Consider the following 17,462-nt stretch of genomic DNA (forward strand, 5'->3'; position numbering starts at 1 on the left):
AAAGGAGCCACCCGGTGACCTCTGACCTGAGGGTCCAAACCGTCTCCACCCCCCTGGGAACCGTGCCGGCCTCGCTGCCCTCCCAGAATCCCAGCCGGCCGGCCCTGTGCTGCCAGCTGGGGCCTCGTTCTGCTTATTTTGCTTTGTTCCAGCCAGAGAAAACTTGAGCATTACAACAACACACTTTCCACTTCTGTGTGCTTGAGTTTGACCCACCTGGTCACCCAGAGAAAGAGCCTTGCTGAGAGCAGGAAGAGGCGGGAGATTTGTTGTATATAGATGCGTTACTGTACAAAGACCTTCCAGCTTAGTTCTGACGCGGGAGGGGTGGGTAGGCATGTGGTTGACCGAGGCATCTTGGGGGCGCTGCAGCCGGCCTGGGTGTGTGCGTGTGCCGGGTTGGGGGCAACGGGCGTGGGAGGGGGGCAGGGAGGGCAGGGCCCCGGCCCCTCCGAGCTGCCCAGTTTCCCTTTCCCATTCTCCTGACGCTGCCGGCACTGACCCACCGAAGTGTGTTTTTGTTTCTCTAGGACGAGGCTCCGAGGACTCGCCGTGCTCAGTTCCTCCAGTTGTTGATCCCTGGCCTGTCTCCAGCCCGTCTCGGCTTCTCCACCTTGACTCCCCTGAGCTGTTTGAGGGGTGGTTTCTGGTAGTTGTGGCTTTTATGCTTTCAGAGAATCCCTTCAGTCCAGAGAAGTGTCCCTGCCCCTGTGTGTCACCGCGGTGGCAGTGGCGGTGTGTGCTCCGGCGCACCTGCTGCTCGCCGTTGCTTCCGTCACTAATCGCTTTCTGGTTTGAAAGATGCAGTGGTTCCCTCCTCTTCCGAGTCCTCTCCTGCACGCCACCCTGCTGACCCGGGCAGGCTCGCCAGACACAGGCCTTTTCCTTGCCACTGGGGTCCCACTTTGTGACGGGGAGGCTCCTGCCCAGGGCACTGTAAGTCCGGGACGGCCCCTCGTGTGCACCTGGACTTCCGACCACAGCCGTCTCCTCAGAGCAGGAGTCGTGCAAACGCCCTTGGGTCACGAGGCAGGCTGCTGCGGGGACACCCATCTCGGAAACCCTCTGGGGGTGCTTGCCAGCCGTACTTTCACGTTAGTCCCTAACATATTTAAGGTATGTGCTGTTTGCCCAGCTTCTAGAAGATTCGGTCATTTTTCCAATTAAAAAGGAAGACGTACCCTGCACCCAGCACCCAGCAATTTCACCCAGTAGGTGTACTATGATTCGCTGTATCATTTATAGACGTGTAACACTTGCCAAAATGTGTGCTGTGCATGGTGCTGAGTGTTTGCCAGAATGACACAAAGAGATTCAACGTGGCGGCTTCACTCAGCATTTGGAGCGAGAGGTCCAGAGGCCCCGACACTGTGCGGGGGAGTTTCTGGGGAGGTAGGAGGGTAGGAGACGGGCCCCAGGCGCCTGTCGGGCCAGTCCTCGGGAGCTCAGTGCCCAGTCAGTGCCTGAGGAGTCGGCCGAGAGGAACACTGCGTCTTCAAATGAGAGAGTGTACGACCCCTTTCCTCCAACAGCATGTCAGCACCTCAAGTTCATTTTCCAACTACAAGATAATCTCTCATCAGCCTCCGTGAGCTTGTGACATGAAGGCGTCTCTGTTGTCAAGCGCGCCCACATTTCTGACCCCGCCGAGTAAAGGCCGTCGTGGCACGCTGGCACCAGGTCACGTCTGAAGCTGTCCCCCCCCTTCCCGACCTGTCCAAGGATCTGCCCCCGACCCTGTGAGCCATGGAGTGGACTCGGTGTCCCATCCCTGCACTGCGCCCTCGACCCCGTTCTGCCCTGTGGTGAGGACCCCGCCCCGTCCAGTGCTTCCCGTGCCCTCGCATGGCCGTCGCGGCTCCCTGTGCAGAGACGACCATCCGAGTGCCACATGCCTTGTGACCGAGACGGAAAACCTGTCACCTCCGAGCTGTGTTCACAGAAAACGCTCTCCAGCAGTCACTTAGGAAAAACAGTTCTGTTTTTAACTTTTCGTTTCTCAGCTGTCCTTTTTTTTCTTGTTTGATTTTGACAGCAGTGGAGAATGGGCTACTGTGATCAGAAATGCACTTGTGATTCATGGAAATAAATGTACATCTTCTCTCTCCTCATTCATGCTAAGGTTCAGTGGTGGTTTCCTCTGGCTCGTGTGTCCGCACGGCCACGCACGGTCAGCTTCTGCTTTAGAACGGAAGTGCTGCTGGGCCTCACCTCCCCACCCCAGCCCTCCTCCCACTCGGGTTTACCCAGAACAGCAACAATGTGCAGTCAATCCGGTAGGGTCCTTTTCCCGCTGCACTGCAGAGAATCGATTCTCACGTTTTCCCTTTTCCAGATCATGGGGCTAAAACACTCTTTCCAACCCTGAGGAAGAAGGCAAATGTCTCGGGTTGGATTCTGGTTCTTTCTAAAGAGGGCTTGTCTCTGCTTCCCCAGAGCAGGCACTGGGCACAGGCGGGCGCCCCTCAGGCCGTAGCCCCCGGCCCGGATGCTGGTGGCCGGACGAGGACCTCTGGCTCCTCGGAAATCTGAACCACCCATGCCCTGGAGTCCATGTGTTCACTTGCCTTCTCCGGGCTGCCCCGAGGAGGGCGCAAAGCACGGACAACACACAGGCCTGACTGAGTTGGTCCCGGGAGAGGTCGGTTTTCATTTAAAAGGAGCACTGACCGTTTGTTTAATTACTCTTGTTTCTTCATGCTTTCTTGGAATGTCAGTGTTGCCATGAAGTTAATTTTGCAATCCCCTTCTAAGTAGGAAGGCTGAGTCCTGGGACCGAGAGCTCTTTCCCGCCCCCCTTGCTGTCACTATGGCACCCGATTGGCATGAAACCACGAGCCGCATTCTGGAATCACCGTAGCCGTAAGTTGTGTGCTTTTTATTGATCATGCCAAATGTAATTTAACAGGTCTGCGGTTGTCCCGTGAAAAGTACTAGCTATGATGTGTAATAGGCTTCTCATTTTGAATCTTCTTACATTTCTAAAAATGTAGAGATTAGGTCATCTAAATTCATATTGGTGATACCAAACGCCTCCATTAGTCATGCGTCAGATAAGCCTTCAGACTAATGGTTTTCTTGGTGTCTAAAATGCAAGCAAAGATCCCCAGGTGAAACATTCCAGCCCTGTCATTCGTGTGAAACAAACTGTCCACACGGGAGTGGGGTGCAGCTGAAGGAGTCGGTCAGGCCGGCCCTGCTGGCCGCGTCCTCGAAGCTCTCGGAGGCCACCGGGCATGGCACGGTCACCGGACTCCTGTTTTCACGCACGGGCGATGGCTGTGGAGGGAACTGTCTGTTCTCGGGAGCCCCCCAGGGCCTGGCAGTGGTCTTCAAGGACTCGTAAAGGTGTTGCCTTCTCTGCCTGTGCCTGGCGTTCAGCCATCCAGATGTTTCTTTGCTTCTGTGTTGATCCGGTTTTAAAATTGGTGACTTTTCTATAGAATGCTGACCGTATGTCATCACACACACACACACGTATGCACCCCTGCTTTTGGGCCCTTCCGTGATACTTTTATATTTGTAAATCACTGTTTTGGAGCAATCCCAAGTTTAAGGGAAATATTTTTGTAAATGTTGTGGTTTTGAAAATCCGAGCAATCCTTTTGCTTACACATTCTTAAAGCATCCATGCTTTAAACTTGTAATGCTGGTGTTTGACGTTCAAGACTCATCCAGTGACGATAAGACGCATGTAACAGCCAAGCCAACACGTGCTCCCTCCTCCTGTAATCGCGCCACAGGACGGCTCAGGAAGGCCTGGGAATTCAGAGAATATTCTCAAGGGCTGCGCCAGGTGGACTTAAAGCTCGTTGCCTTTTTCTGTGCTGTTGCTCCACATAGCGCACTCAAGAAAGTTCTGAAACTGCTTCGTATCTGCTTTGTACTGTTGGTGCCTTCTGGTATTGTACCCCAGAACCCTGCTTAGATTATTTAGTATAACGGTAAGTTTAAAAATGTTAAAGGAAGATTTTATTAAGAAGCTGAATGTTTATTCATTATATTGTTACAATTTAACACTTATTTGTGGCATTCGTGATTTGGTTAATCTGTATAAAAATTGTAAGTAGAAAGGTTTATATTTCATCCTAATTCTTCTGATGTTGTAAACGTACTTTTTAAACGATGGATTATTTGAATGTTTATGGCACCTGACTTGTAAAAAAAGAAAACTACAAAAAAAAAATAATAACTTAGAATCATTAAATTGTGTCTCTGTATTACCAAAATAACATAGTTCTGTGCGTGTATAGTTTAATTGGAATTTCATATGTGAAAATAGGAAAGTGTCTAGCCCTTTCTTATAGTACTTCCCAGATAAGTGTGTCTCCCCAATCCAGCCCTCAGCAGTAGAAGGGGGTTTCCACATCATCAGGTCCTTCCAGGTGGTTCTCTAGACCTCGGGGTCCAAGGGGAAGGAGGCGGGCTGGGGACCCTCCCAGGGCATGCCCTGGCCCCCTCCTCTCGTGGAGCCCGAGCAACCCATACCTGAGGTACATGCCCTGGGCGCCCCTTTTTCCAGACCAAGAAGTCACTTAGGAATACGTTAAGGACTCTCGGATGTTTGGCTCTTTGGTCAGTACTGGGCATCAGTAATGACTTGGTTATGAGACAGAAACACTGGAGGACGTTTTGATGTCGTATTACACAAAGAGCAGAGACTCTGGAACCAGAGAACTGATTCAGAATTGGACTGGGTGGTGGGCGTCTCGGAGCTCCTGTCTCCACTTTGGTCCCTCAGCTGCCAAATAGAACCAGTGTTTCTTGCCTTGCATGCGGTGAAGATTATAAATATATTTAAAGTGTTACACATAGTAAATGCTTAAAAAACACACTTCATAAATGGCAGATCCTCCTAAATGCTTTTTTTAAAATTTTGATGCAAAATGACACTAAAATGTCTGCTAACGGAAGTAATTGTGCTCTGTTAAGTACGAGAAAGGCAGATGCGTCAGATACTTCATCAGGAAAATGAGCTGATCCAGCCTAAACTGGACGCTTTGGGTGGGTATTTGAAACACTCGTGGGCATGTGCTGCTTTCTCTCTGAAAGGGGGACACTGTTCGCTGGCGTCCACGTTCTGTAGAAAGCAATTAAAACAGTCCTTTCCTTGCTCGGCATGGGAGTCTAATCTCGTTCTTCCACTTGACTCGGGATGAGCGTCTCGCCTTGACAGGGCAGCGTGAGGGTGGGCAGTGTAGACCCCCAAGAGCAACAGATGGAGGGAGAGGGCTAGTGGGGGCGACAGCCATGGGCCTCGAAGGAGAGGGGCCTCCTTCCCTGAGCCTGGCTCCAAGGGTGGCTGCAGACACCGTCTCTGGGGGGGGAGGGAGAAACGCTGTGCCCGCACCCCGGGGAGTCTTTCGAGGGAGGTGGGAGTCAGATGAGGGGTCCACCCTGAGAAGCAGGGACGAGGGACGGGCCATCGGCCGCAGAGAGGGCCTCCCCTGGAGAGGCAGGACACGTAGCTGTGCAGATCCGCGGTCAGGGTGGTGCCCAGGGCCGGGCAGAGCCGAGGACCACGGACATGAGGTGGCGCTGGCGAGGGCTGGCGGGTGGGGTGGACGGGTGTGGGGCCACGGTCACACCCCCGGGACATCCAGGTCCTTCACGCTCCTCTCAACACAACAGGAGTCTGACTGTATCCATGGGGCTTCCTGAAGGGATGGGGAGAGAACAGGAAAACTGAGGCAGCGTCTTGGACGTGGCACCCATCTGGGTTCTGACACCCTGTCCACTGGTAGCAGAAGCACGGAAGGAAGAGACTGTTCAATTTCAGTTGTCGAGTCGCCCAGTGGAACAAACCCATCGTGTGCGTCTCCTCCTGCCTGGCTCCGGGCTGGCCTGCTCATCGGCTCCCAGGTCAGTCAGCAAACACCGGGTAGTGCCTGTCTTGGGGCCAGCTGTGGGGGGGGGAGGGGCACAGCCCCTGCTTCCAGGGAATCCTGGGGGCACTGGGCTCCGAGGGAGGGCAGCTATCGGGCGTGTGATCAAAATCTCTGTCTGCATCCACAAGCTGAACGGCTACCACAGAGTGTGAAAACCAGGAATCCCACCTCTGAAAGCCAAGTTCCGTCTTCCCGAGGGGACCACTGGAGAGCCTTGGGGCCACCGTCCCCTTGGAAAAGTTCTCCGCTGTTGGCTCCTTCCCCGCCCCTCACCTTCCTGATGTGCACCTTCTCTCTTCTTTCCAAAGGCAGGAGCCTAAGGAGATTCTTCCGGTGACCCTCTGCCGTCCCACAGCAGCCTGGAGATGCTGTCCCCTCACCGACTGGCAGCGAGGCCCCTGCCCTGAGCCAGCTGGCACCGTTTCAGCTCCGTGCTCAGCAGCAGCTGCTACCCGGGTGGGTACCGGAGAGGATTCCTCTCAAAAGCCGCCCTCTTCAGCAAGACCAGAAGGTAACCAAAGCTGGCCATCAGCCTTGGACACAGCGGGAGGCAGGGCCCCTCGTGGGTGGCGCGTCGCACACACGGACGTGGGGGTGTGCACGGGGCACAGACGAGGCCTTTGGCTGCGGGGTGGCGGTGTGGGCCCCCTGTCGTCATGTGGTTCCCACCAGGCCAGCTCTGAGGACCCAGGGGCCGTCGACACCCTGGAGACCAGCGTGCCCCTTTTTCCTTCTAGTCCCCGGAGGATGCTTTCACATCCTTTTCAGAGCTGCCACTCCTTCCCTTGAAAACACTAGTGTAAAGTGTTACCCTACTGGCCATGGGCTAGAAAATGTGGGTTTTGCGGGGTTGAACCCCATGCACAAGGAGGAGGACCCAAAGGAGAACACAAACATGACTCCAAGAAGCCAAGGCTCCTTTCTTTTAAAGAACTGTTTAAAAAAACAAAATGCCTCTGAACGCCTTTGCTTGCACTTGCACATCCCACAGAGCAGTGGTTGTCAAATATTTTTATCCCCGGCACCCTTCCGTGAAATGAATCGGTGACGTTTACCTGCTCCGAGGCGGCCAGGGTGGGCGGCCCAGCAGCCGGATCCGGCTCCCTCCCACGGAGCAGCTTGACGTGAATTCCCCATGGGAACCAAAGCACCACAGCAGAACCCAGGGAGAGGCATAAACCTGCACCGCGGAGCCCGGGCCGTTCCGTCTTTCACTCCTTCTTGGTTAGAGAAGGAAATGCTGGGCCAAAACGGGTTTCAAAGAGGAGAAAGAGTTTTACGTCCAGCAAGAACTCCTGTCCCAGGGGGTGAAGGAAGCCGGGAGGAGGCACAGGGTCCCCAAAGGGGCACAGCCCTGAAAGTGGGGGACCCAGGCTTTCAAGAATAACCCTGAAAGGGGACCAGCTGCTCCTGGCAACGTGCAGACAACAAAGAACACTTAAAAGAAGTTGGGGGGGTCGGGGAACCAGGGCCGGGGGGGACAGGAAGATGGTGTCACGACCAACGAGAAACAGCCTTAGCTCCTGCCTCGCTCATCACAAATGACGGAAGCCGGGGTCTCGGCGAGAGGGGGTGCAGCCAGCACACACAGGGTCCCTCCCAGGACCCGGGGACAGGGGTAGCTGGGGCAGGGCCCAGTTTAACTCTGCCTGACATCTCTCTAAAGGACAAAAGGGTTCCCCAGAAAAGGACCGTCAAAGTGGGAAGGTTCGGTGAGAATTTTTTCCCCAGGTTCAATGTGGCTCCTTAGATTGGCTGCCACGTGGACCCTCGCACTCGAGACCGGGGGCTTCGGCAGGCCTTTGGCACCCGGGGGTGGGTTACAGCGGTCACCTGTCTCCCAGGAAGGTGAGATGTGGTTGAACTGACCTGGGGAGGCCAGGGTGGGGGGACAGAAGCCACACGTCTCCCGTTAACGACACAAGCTGGGGAGATGGGCTCTCCATGGACAAAAGGACAGACAGACACATGCTCCAGTCCCCCTTCGGTGGTGGTCGGGCACTGGACGTAGCCCTTGACCAGCCCTGGTACGAGTGGACCCTCCCGAGGATGCACGGAGGAGCCTGGAGGAGTTCAGCTTCTGGCACCGCTGGGCTCACTGGGCCTCTCTGCTGGAGAAACTGGGGTGCTGTGCTGTGTGGGCGTGAGGCCTGGGAGACGGCGGGTCGAGCTGCAGCTGCAGAGGGTCCCGCACGGCATCTTCCCCTTTCCTTATCATCTTTTGGTTGCTTTGCTTTTCGTTTTTCCTTGGAGGTGACAGATGTGCATTTCTAGTTCCTGCAGGAAACAGAGCCGTGTCAGAATCCCGGAGGACCATCCCGGCCTGGGCGGACACCCCGCTGCCGTCCGGACCACGTCCCTGCCTCCCCGCTAGCAGCCGGACCCACCTGGCCATGGTGGTCTCACACGAAGCCCCTTCCCGAGGTGCCCCACACTCCCAGCTGCTCCGGGCTCTCCCCCTCCAGCACCCCCATCCTCCAGGCCTCAGGGAGACCCCCTCACCTGCCCACAGGTGGAGCTGCAGGTTGGAGCCACCTGGAGGAGGGTGAGAGGAGGGTGAGGGGAGTGTGGGGGAGCGGACCCCTCCCCAGACCACGGCCTGAGTCATCCCAGCAGCCCCCAGTTTCAGGGAGCACACTCCTGGTAATCCTGGGGGGGCAGGGGGTGTAAACTAAACTAGCAGACACATCCTGGGAGATGTGATGTCGGTGGACGGGCTACACAGAGGCACTGCTCATTCCGGAACATTCTTCCGCTGTACCTGTTTCCATTGATGCTTTCTTCTGTTTGTGCAAAAATCAGGCTCTATGTAAGACCATATTATTCCACTTTCCAGGACTTAATATATGCATGAAGTCTTTTTCTTAATTTTTAGTAGATAAATTGTTCACAGAACAATCGCGTGTAAAATCCAGGATTCCCACATGCCACCCCACCTGCGCAAAATCTCAAAAGCAGCTCACGGGGTGTCCGCGTCTCCCGCTGATGGTGGTTCTCAAATCCCCCAGGAGCTCCTCACGCCACCAGACCCGGCAGTTGTGCCCACTCGCTCATCCGTGGCTTTGCTTTCCCGATGCCCTTCCAACATGCCTCCCGAACGGCGGGAGCTGGAGAAGACCCCTGGCCTTGGACAAACTGGGACGTGTGAGTGGAGCGTGCACAGGGCTGGGTTTCCCCCCAGACCAAAGCCCCGGGGCAGACGACCTCGTGGCCACCAGCATCTTGCCTGATGGTGAAGTCGTCTCGTCCCGACTGAAGGCCAAACCAAGAACACAGTCTGCTTCCAGGGGGAGAAGCATCTAGTGCTGTAAATGCAAATTAAAGCTGCAGTCCTCTTGCACACACACACACACACACATTTTTTTTTTTTTTTTTTACCATAAGAGAAATCATAAAAGCCAAACTTTGTGACATGGGGATGGAAAATTGCTCATGGAACGATGAACGAGTGCAATGGAATCTGGCAGAGGTTGACTGGAGTCTAGTAAAAGATGAGTTGTGGCAGTGCTTGTTTTTCTCCGGTTATTCTGGCCACATGTAATTTACAAATTATGCACGACAGTTAGACCCTAAACTCCCCTGCAGGACACAGCTCTGCTTGGCCCACCTCACACCAGTGTTTGAGGGTCAGTGACGACGGCGGACGTGAGTTGCTTTGGAAAGCAGAAGTTGCCGGAAAATGGAGCTTCGTCCTAAGTAATGAAACGTGTGTGGGCCACTCACTGCAGAGGAATTAGAAGAGAGGACTGAAAATGGGGCGCCATCGTTGGAGTCCCCAAGAAGTCGTTTTGAAGAATTGAAAAAGGCCAGTGTGACCACACAACGTAGGGTTTTGAGCTGAGCTGCAGGCAGGGGGGGTGTACGCTGGAAAGTTCCAAGGGCCCCAAGCAGCCCTGGGGTAGACGGGGGTGGGGGTGGGGGGTTGGGGAGTCAGGACACCCAGCCCTGGGGCCTGCCAAAGAGGGGGTGCAGTTCCCGAGTGGGTGAAGTACTCCTCAAAAAAGCCCATCTGTTAGAGGAGTTATCAGAGATTTCAAGCCCAAGTTGCACGGAGAGCAGGACAGCGGGGTGGCAGAGACAGAGACTGAAGTCTCCAGGGGAGAGGGGCAAGGCAGTGTCTAAGACACAGGGCGTTAGATCATAAGGAAGGAAGGCACGTGATGAAGACACGAAACCCAGGCCGGAGAAGGGACCACTCCTGATGAGGCTTTTACCTAAAGTCACGCTCACTACCCATAACTTCTCTAATTAAAAAAAAAAATCACATTCATGATGTTAAACATAGAATTCAGCAATTCCACTCCCAAGTATACGCCCAGAAGAATTGAAAGCAGCGTCTTAGGCAGATATTTGTACACCGATGTCCACTGCAGCATTATTGATAAAAGCCAAAAGGCAGAAGCCACCCGAGCGCCGGCAGGTGGATGGATAAACAAAACGTGTCTGTTCAGACGATGGACTATCACTCGGCTGTGGGAAGAAGTGACGTGCTGGGACGGGCCACGACGCGGTGAGCCTCGAAGACATCCTGCGGAGTGAAATAAGCCAGACACAAAGGGACGGAAATTGTAGGATTTCTCTTACATGAAATCCTTAGAATAAGCAAATTCATAAGACAGAAAGCAGGAGAGTTGTTACAGGGGTGGGGGTGTGGGAAATGGGGAGTTACTGGTAAAAATGAGCATGAGTTTTGGTTTGGGATGATAGAAATAGTCTGGAAATGGGTAGTGAAAGTTACACCGTATTGACAATGTACTTAATGTCCCAGAATTAGCCACTCAAATGGCTAAATTGATTTTTAGGTTATGTGTATTTTACCACAACTAAAATATTTCTTTTTGAATCACATTCGTGACATCCGTGGGCTGCCCGTAATATCGGGACAGAGTCAAATGAAAAGATGTGTTTTGACTCAGTAAATCCATTACCGGGATTTTTTTTTCCCCCAAGACAATAATTCAAAAGGGAAAAGCCACATGTCCAGAGCTGCTTACACCAGCGTTATTTGTACAAGCCAAAAGAACCTCCACGCCCAGCGTTGGGGAATGTTCCAGCAAACTGTGCAAGCCACTCCAGCAGTTACCAGAGTTTTAGGTTCCTCCACGTTGCCTCCCTGCTGCTTTGATCCTGCAACGCACAAATCCCACGTGCATTTCCGAATCCGGTGGTCTCCAGTCCGCTCCACTGGGGTGATGGCCCCTGGGGCGTCTGCTGTCCACCTGGGGCCCCCCACTAAAACCTGATGCTCACAGGGTGGGCTTGGGCCAGCTTCAGCTTGTTAGAAACTCCAGGCTCTCGGCTCCCTCCCAGACATACCTCCTAGCGTCCACCCTTCTACCACATCCCCCGGCGATTTATCCACGTTTCCAGGAATCCTGAATGTTGGGCAAATGCCTACTCTTGAAACACACATCCCCTGTCATTGGGTTCTATTTCTAATGAAAACACCTGCTTGTTTTTTTCCGCCTCGCCGTAGGAGGCTGGTCCTTATCGTCCCTCAGACGCCTTCATTGGCAGCAAAAATGGAGACGGCACTTGGCAGTTGGCAGGCCCCATGGACGGCGTGACGGCGTGGCAACCGCTCCCATCGGTAGCTTCATGTCTTCCCTGCTTTCACTCCTTTCTCTCCTCAGCCCTCATCTGGAAAATGTTTAATTTGGAAAGAACCTAAGTCGGCTTGTGGTTGCTTTGCCAACAGCAGCCGTGGACTTAGGAAGGGGCTGGAAGACGATAAAGGAAACCATTGGAAAATCATGGAATTTTTGAACTCAAGAGGCTGCAGAGACTACCGACCCCAGTCCCTCACTGGGCAGATTGGGGGCCGGGGAGTTTAAGTACCTTGCAAATACTCCAGCACGTTGAAATCGCACCTTGGCAGGATGGCTGCTCTTGGCCAACTCCAGGATTTTAGGCAGGATGTCGGGGTGGAGGGCAGGCTGAAAGACCCTGTAGAATTGCTGCGGCTCCCGGCCAGACTGGAAGCATCTCAGGCAGGCTGACTGTGCTTTGTACATTTCTGTACCCAGGTCCCAGCTCAAGCCCCTCCATCAAGGTCAGTGTCGGCTGTATGGGGACTGGAGAGCCTCCAAGGGGCACTCGGCCAATTGCAATTCTGGATCTTCTAGATCCCCATTGTGCCGGTTTGAAACTTATGGATTCCAGAAGAGCCATGACCTTTTAATCCAATCTTGTGGGGTGAGCCATTTAATTGAATGTTTCCGTGGAGATGTGACTCACCCAACTGTGGGTGAGACCTTTGATTAAACTATTTCTGTGGAGCTGTGAACCTGCCCATCCTGCATGGGTCTTTATTAGATCACTGGAGTCCTTTAAGAGAGCTCACAGAAAGAAGGAGCTCAGAGAAGCTGGGAGAGACAGTTTGGAGAGAAGCTAAGACATATAATCCAGAGTTTGCCCCCAGGAGAAGCTAAGAGCTGATATAGACCCAGACGCTTGGAGACACTGGGAGATGCAGACAGAAGGACGTTTGGAGATGCTAAGCTAGGAGATGAAGCCCAGAGTTCACCCCAGAGAAGCTCAGAAAGGACCCCCAGACGCTTAGAGAGAAACACCCTGGGAGAACAAGCAAGGATGCACAGGAGCTGAGAGAGGGAAGCTAAGAGAGACAGAAGCACAGAGGCATTTTGGAGAAAGCCATTTTGAAACCAGAACCCAGGAGCAAAGGACCAGCACACACCAGCCACGTGCCTTCCCAGCTGACAGAGGTGTTCCGGACGCCATCGGCCTTTCTTCAGTGATGGTATCCTCTTGTTGATGCCTTAGTTCGGACCCTTTTATGGCCTTAGGACTGTAAATTTTTAACCTAATAAACCCCCTTTATAGAAGCCAATCCATTTCTGGTATTTTGCATAACGGCAGCTTTAGCAAACTGGGACACGTAGCATCTGTTTCCGGAATATGTAACCGGCTCCATTCACCTAAAGGCTGGGCTTTGAGTCCGTGGACACCGCGCCGGTTGCTGTTTTAGAACATGATGGGAAGCTGTGGTGCCACTCACTCCCTCTGCCCTCTCCAGCCCGACTCCGTGTCCCTTCTCCTCTACAGGGCTGTCTTCTCCAGGGCCGTGGGTTCTCCTCAGAGGAAAGAGCTGAGCTTCAAGAGGAAGACAAGCCTTTCCTGGCCACTGCATCTGTGCCCGGCATCTCAGACCGTCAGAGCTCAACCGCCCTGCCGTAGTCACTCAGCAAGCGTCCCGAGCACTGAAGATGCAGACAGAACAAGCCGCGTCCCTGCCTTGTGGGACCCCAGCAGAGAGATGGACAACAAACCAAAACTAAAGCTGGGTGAGGGGAGAGAGTTTCTGGTGGGTGAGGGCTGCTGGTCTCCACCACACGGAGGAAGTGGCTTCTCGATGAGGACACGTTTGTGCTGAATCCCAAATCGAGACGGGCCTGGGAGAGGAGTGTCCAGGGGCAGGAACACAGTGCAAAGCCGCTGTGAGAAGGGAGCACATGGGCGAGTCTAAGGAGAGGCGGGGAGGCCGGGGAGACTGGGGGCAGAAGGGAGGCCATGGGGTCAGAGGGTGGCAGGAGCCAGCTGGCGTGGGGCTCTGCAGGCCACTGCACAGACTGTGGCGTTGACTCGAGGTGAAACTGGAAGCCAGTGGAGGTTCTTGAGCGTGACACACCTGCCTTCCATCCCAAGAGAGTCAATCCACAAAGAACGGCCACGCGGAGGGGACACTGCCGGCCGTGGACCACGTCAGCCCTGGCAGCCGTCGGGGCAGAGGAGAAAGTGGCTCAGGCCCGGGGGGTGCCAGGGGAGCCGACTGGACTTCCGAGGAGCTGGCGTCCCCCGAGGGGCTGTGGGTTGAGCTGGGAATCGAGGGCTCCAAGCTCGCAGCCTGAGCTGGAGGGCCGGCAGCGCCCTTTCTTGAGATGATGGACGCTGTGGCTTGAACGGGACCTGCTGAGCTTGAGGTGCCTCCTGGACCTCCAGGTGAGGTTTCAGTGTCCACGCCTGGAATTTGGGGCAGGGAGCACGTGGGGACAGCATCTGAAGGCCCGAGACTGGATGAGATCCCCCGTGATGGGAGGGGAGACGGAGAGGCCCGAGGTTCCCACCCTGGGCTCCAGGATCAAGAGAGAAGAGAGTGAGGGGATGTGGGGAAGGTCCAGGGGGTCCCAGAGCCCAGGGGAAGGAAGCCTGGGAAGGAGCAGCCAGAGGACAAAATGCTCCCGGGCGCAGATGTGAGGCTGGACAGCATGTTGGGGGGGGTGGTCGGGTGGGACCCCGAAAGCAGGAGGTGAGGCCAGGGGAGTGGACATTTATGGCGTATCCAGTGTCCGGATGGGAAAGGGGAGTCAAGGAGTCAGAACAGGACTCAGTGGCCCTGCAGGGGAACCGGGGCGGGGGGCACGAGCCAAGCGTGCATGGTCACGGGGTGGAGGTTGGCGGGGTGTGGGGGGAGGCTTTGGGGCGGGAGCCAGGAGGAATTTTCTCCCGGTTGTTCCCATGCTCTCAGGAAAGTGGAGGGTGAGGAGGCAGGAAATCGCCATCCAGGAGCAAGGGGACCTGAACGGACGGGAGAGGGGAGTGGGTCTGGGGTTGCCGCAGGACAACAGCCATTGCGTCTGGCCTCCCCTCTGTCCGTCTGCCTCGGTGGCTGCCAGGTGGCAGAGGGGCTGAGGGGGAAGGGAGGACAGGAGGGACGGAGGACAACAACCAGGTGGAAGGGACAGTGGGCTGTGTCTCCTGGTGGACTGGAAGACACCTGAGATGCTGAAGGGACAGAGCCAGAGCAGGTGGGGTGCTCGGGGCTGGGGGAGGGAGGGTGGCGAGGACGGTAGTGGGTGGTAGACACAGGCCAAGGCCGGCGGGCGTGCAGTGAGGTCACTTAGAGGGCCGTGACCACAAGTTTGGCAATAAAATTAAAATAAGTAGAAGCACCTGAAAAGAAGCTCAACATCATTAGCCATTAGGGAAATGCACATCCAAACCACAGAGAGAGATCACCTCTCAACCACTAGGATGGCTACTATTTTTCTAAAAAATGGAAAATAACAAGTGCTGACAAGTGTTTTAGTTCCTAGACTGCTCAAGCAAATACCAGTGCAATGGTTCGGCTTAAACAATGGGAATTTATTTGCTAATGGTTTTGAGGCTAAAAAAAAGTCCAAATCGAGGCATCATCAAGGCGATGGTTTCTCCCCAAAGACTGTGGCTTCCGGGGCGATCCTGGGTCCTTAGCTTGTCATGTGGCAAGGCCCATGGCGCTGTCTCCTGGTCTCTCCCTTCTCTTCTGAGTTCACCTTCTTGCTTCTGTGGCTTTCCCTTTTTCTGTCTGAATTTCATTCTCCTATAAAGGACTCCAGAAATAGCATCAGACCCATCCTGATTGAGGTGGGCACACCTAAACTGAAGTAACCTCATCGGAAGGTTCTTGACAATGGCTCCACACACACAGGAATGGATTACATTTAAGAACACGTTTTTCTGGGTCACATACAGCTTCAAACCACCACAGCAAGGATGTGGAGAAACAGAAACCCTCGTGCGCTGGAAATGTAAAATGGTGCAGCTGCTATGGGAGACGGTTTGGTGGTTCCTCAAAAAGTTAAACATAGAGTTACCACATGACCTGGCAATTCCAATTCTAGGTACATGCCCAAAGAAAATGAAAACAGGGTCTCAGATACTTCCACACCGATGTTTATAGCAGCATTATTCACAATCGCCAAAAGGTAGAAACAGCCCAAGTGTCCATCAACAAATAAATGGATAAACAAGATGCAGTGCATACACACAATGGAATAGAATCCATCCATGAGAAAGAATGAAGTTCTGAGACTTGCTGCAAAAAAAACATGGAATAACTTTGAAAACATTATACTCAGTGCAATGAGGCACATAAGGACAAATACTGTATGATGTCACTTGTAAGAGATGACTAGAAATAGCAAAATTGCAGACATAGAGGTTTCCTGGGATGGAGGGAGGGGAAAGGGGAAGTATCTAAGAATAAATAAAATGGACAAAAGAGCTGAACAGACATTTCACCAAAGAACATATACAGATGGCAAACAAGCATGTGAAAAGATGCTCGGCATCATATCAGGGAGTCGGAAATTAAAGCAATAGGATAGCATCAGACACCTGTTAGAATGGCTAAAATTCAGAAGCTGACAACACCGAAAGCTGACGTGGATGTGAAACAAGAAATCTCAGTCATTGCTGGTGAGAGGGCAAAACAGCCAATTGGGAAGACAGTTTGACAGTTTCTTTCAGTGATCCTGCAATTTGATTCCGAAGTATTTACCTAAAGGAGTAGAAGATTTATGTCCACAAGAGAAACTGCACACAAATGTTGATAACATCTTTACTCCTAATTGCCCCAAATTGCCAAGATGCTCTATAAGCAAGTGGATAAACAAATTGTGACACATTCACAGGATGGAATACTATTCAGTGATAAAAAGAAATCAGCTATCGTTTGAGATTGGTTAAAATGGGAAATTATTTATTGTATATATATTAACAATAAAAATTAAGGGGAAAAGAAAGAAATGAACTATCAAGTCACCAAAAAACATGGCGGAACCTTAAATACACGCTGCTAAATTAAAATAGCCGGCCTGAAAAAGCTAGGTATTGTATGATTACAAGCATATAACATTGTGGAAAAAATTACAGAGAAAGCAAAAAGATCAGTATTTGCTACAGAGGGGCAGGTGTGCCGCAGAGATTCCTGGGTGGAGCATGGGGCTATTTTTTTTTTTTTAACTTTTTACTTGTAACATATCCCCAACTCAAAATTTCCCATTTTAACCACTTTCAGGTGTGCTAATCAGTGGTCCTCACTGCATTCACAATATGCAGCTGAAACCATTTTTAGGGCAATGAAACTCTTCTGTAAGATACAGTACCGGGGACATCACATAACTGTCAACACCTGCGGAACCTGCACCCGCAGAGCCAACCCCGATGTAAACTGTGGATCCAGTTACTAAAAATGTATCAATACTTTGGTTCATCAGCTGTAACAAGTGCCCCCCACTAATGCAAGATGTTAACGTGTGTGTGTGTGCGGGGCCGAGGGGGTACGAGATCTCCACTCTGTGCAATTTTTCTGTAAACCTAGATCTGCTCCCGAAATGTTCCTGTGTATAAAAATAACACCCACCCGAGGAGAACCCGGGCTGCAGGAGGCTAATGTGTGCACCCGGCTGCGCACGCTGTAGCGCACCCTGGCTCTCCGGCGTGTGCCTGAAAAAGCCTGTGGGACCACCACGGCCGCGCGTTAGCGGGTTGGGGGGGGCACGAGGGGTCCGGCGGGCCCGATGTGGGGTTCCAGGAGAGAGCGAGCGCGCAGAGGCCGGGCTGGGGGGGTCCCCGGCGCCTGCGTGCTGCGCTGCGCGGTGGCGCCTCCTCCCCGGGGCGCGCTCGGCGAGGGGCCCGGCCAATGGGAGCGCGGCGCGCCGCCCGGCACGTGCGCCCCCGGCCCCTCCCCCCTCCCCGGGGGGCGGCGGGGGCGCGCGCGGGGCGGGGCGCGCGCTGATTGGCCGGGCGCGCGCCGGGGGCCGTTGGCGGCGGCGCCACAACAAAGGCGGGCGG

At 53.6% G+C, this 17,462-nt stretch overlaps 1 protein-coding gene across 2 annotated transcripts in view; it reads left to right on the forward strand.

Moving 5' to 3' along the window:
* The window catches only part of MAPK1 (mitogen-activated protein kinase 1), a 94,379-nt gene extending 89,259 nt beyond the window's left edge, over nucleotides 1-5,120 (forward strand). For both annotated transcript variants that reach the window (XM_037823677.1, XM_037823678.1), the window contains exon 9: nucleotides 531-5,120. The gene's annotated coding sequence lies outside the window, so the exon portion shown is untranslated. The remainder of the gene's footprint in view (nucleotides 1-530) is intronic.
* Nucleotides 5,121-17,462: the final 12,342 nt, after the last annotated feature.

The sequence above is a fragment of the Choloepus didactylus genome, assembly GCF_015220235.1.
Source record: "Choloepus didactylus isolate mChoDid1 chromosome 23 unlocalized genomic scaffold, mChoDid1.pri SUPER_23_unloc1, whole genome shotgun sequence".
In the NCBI taxonomy this organism is placed as follows: domain Eukaryota; kingdom Metazoa; phylum Chordata; class Mammalia; order Pilosa; family Megalonychidae; genus Choloepus; species Choloepus didactylus.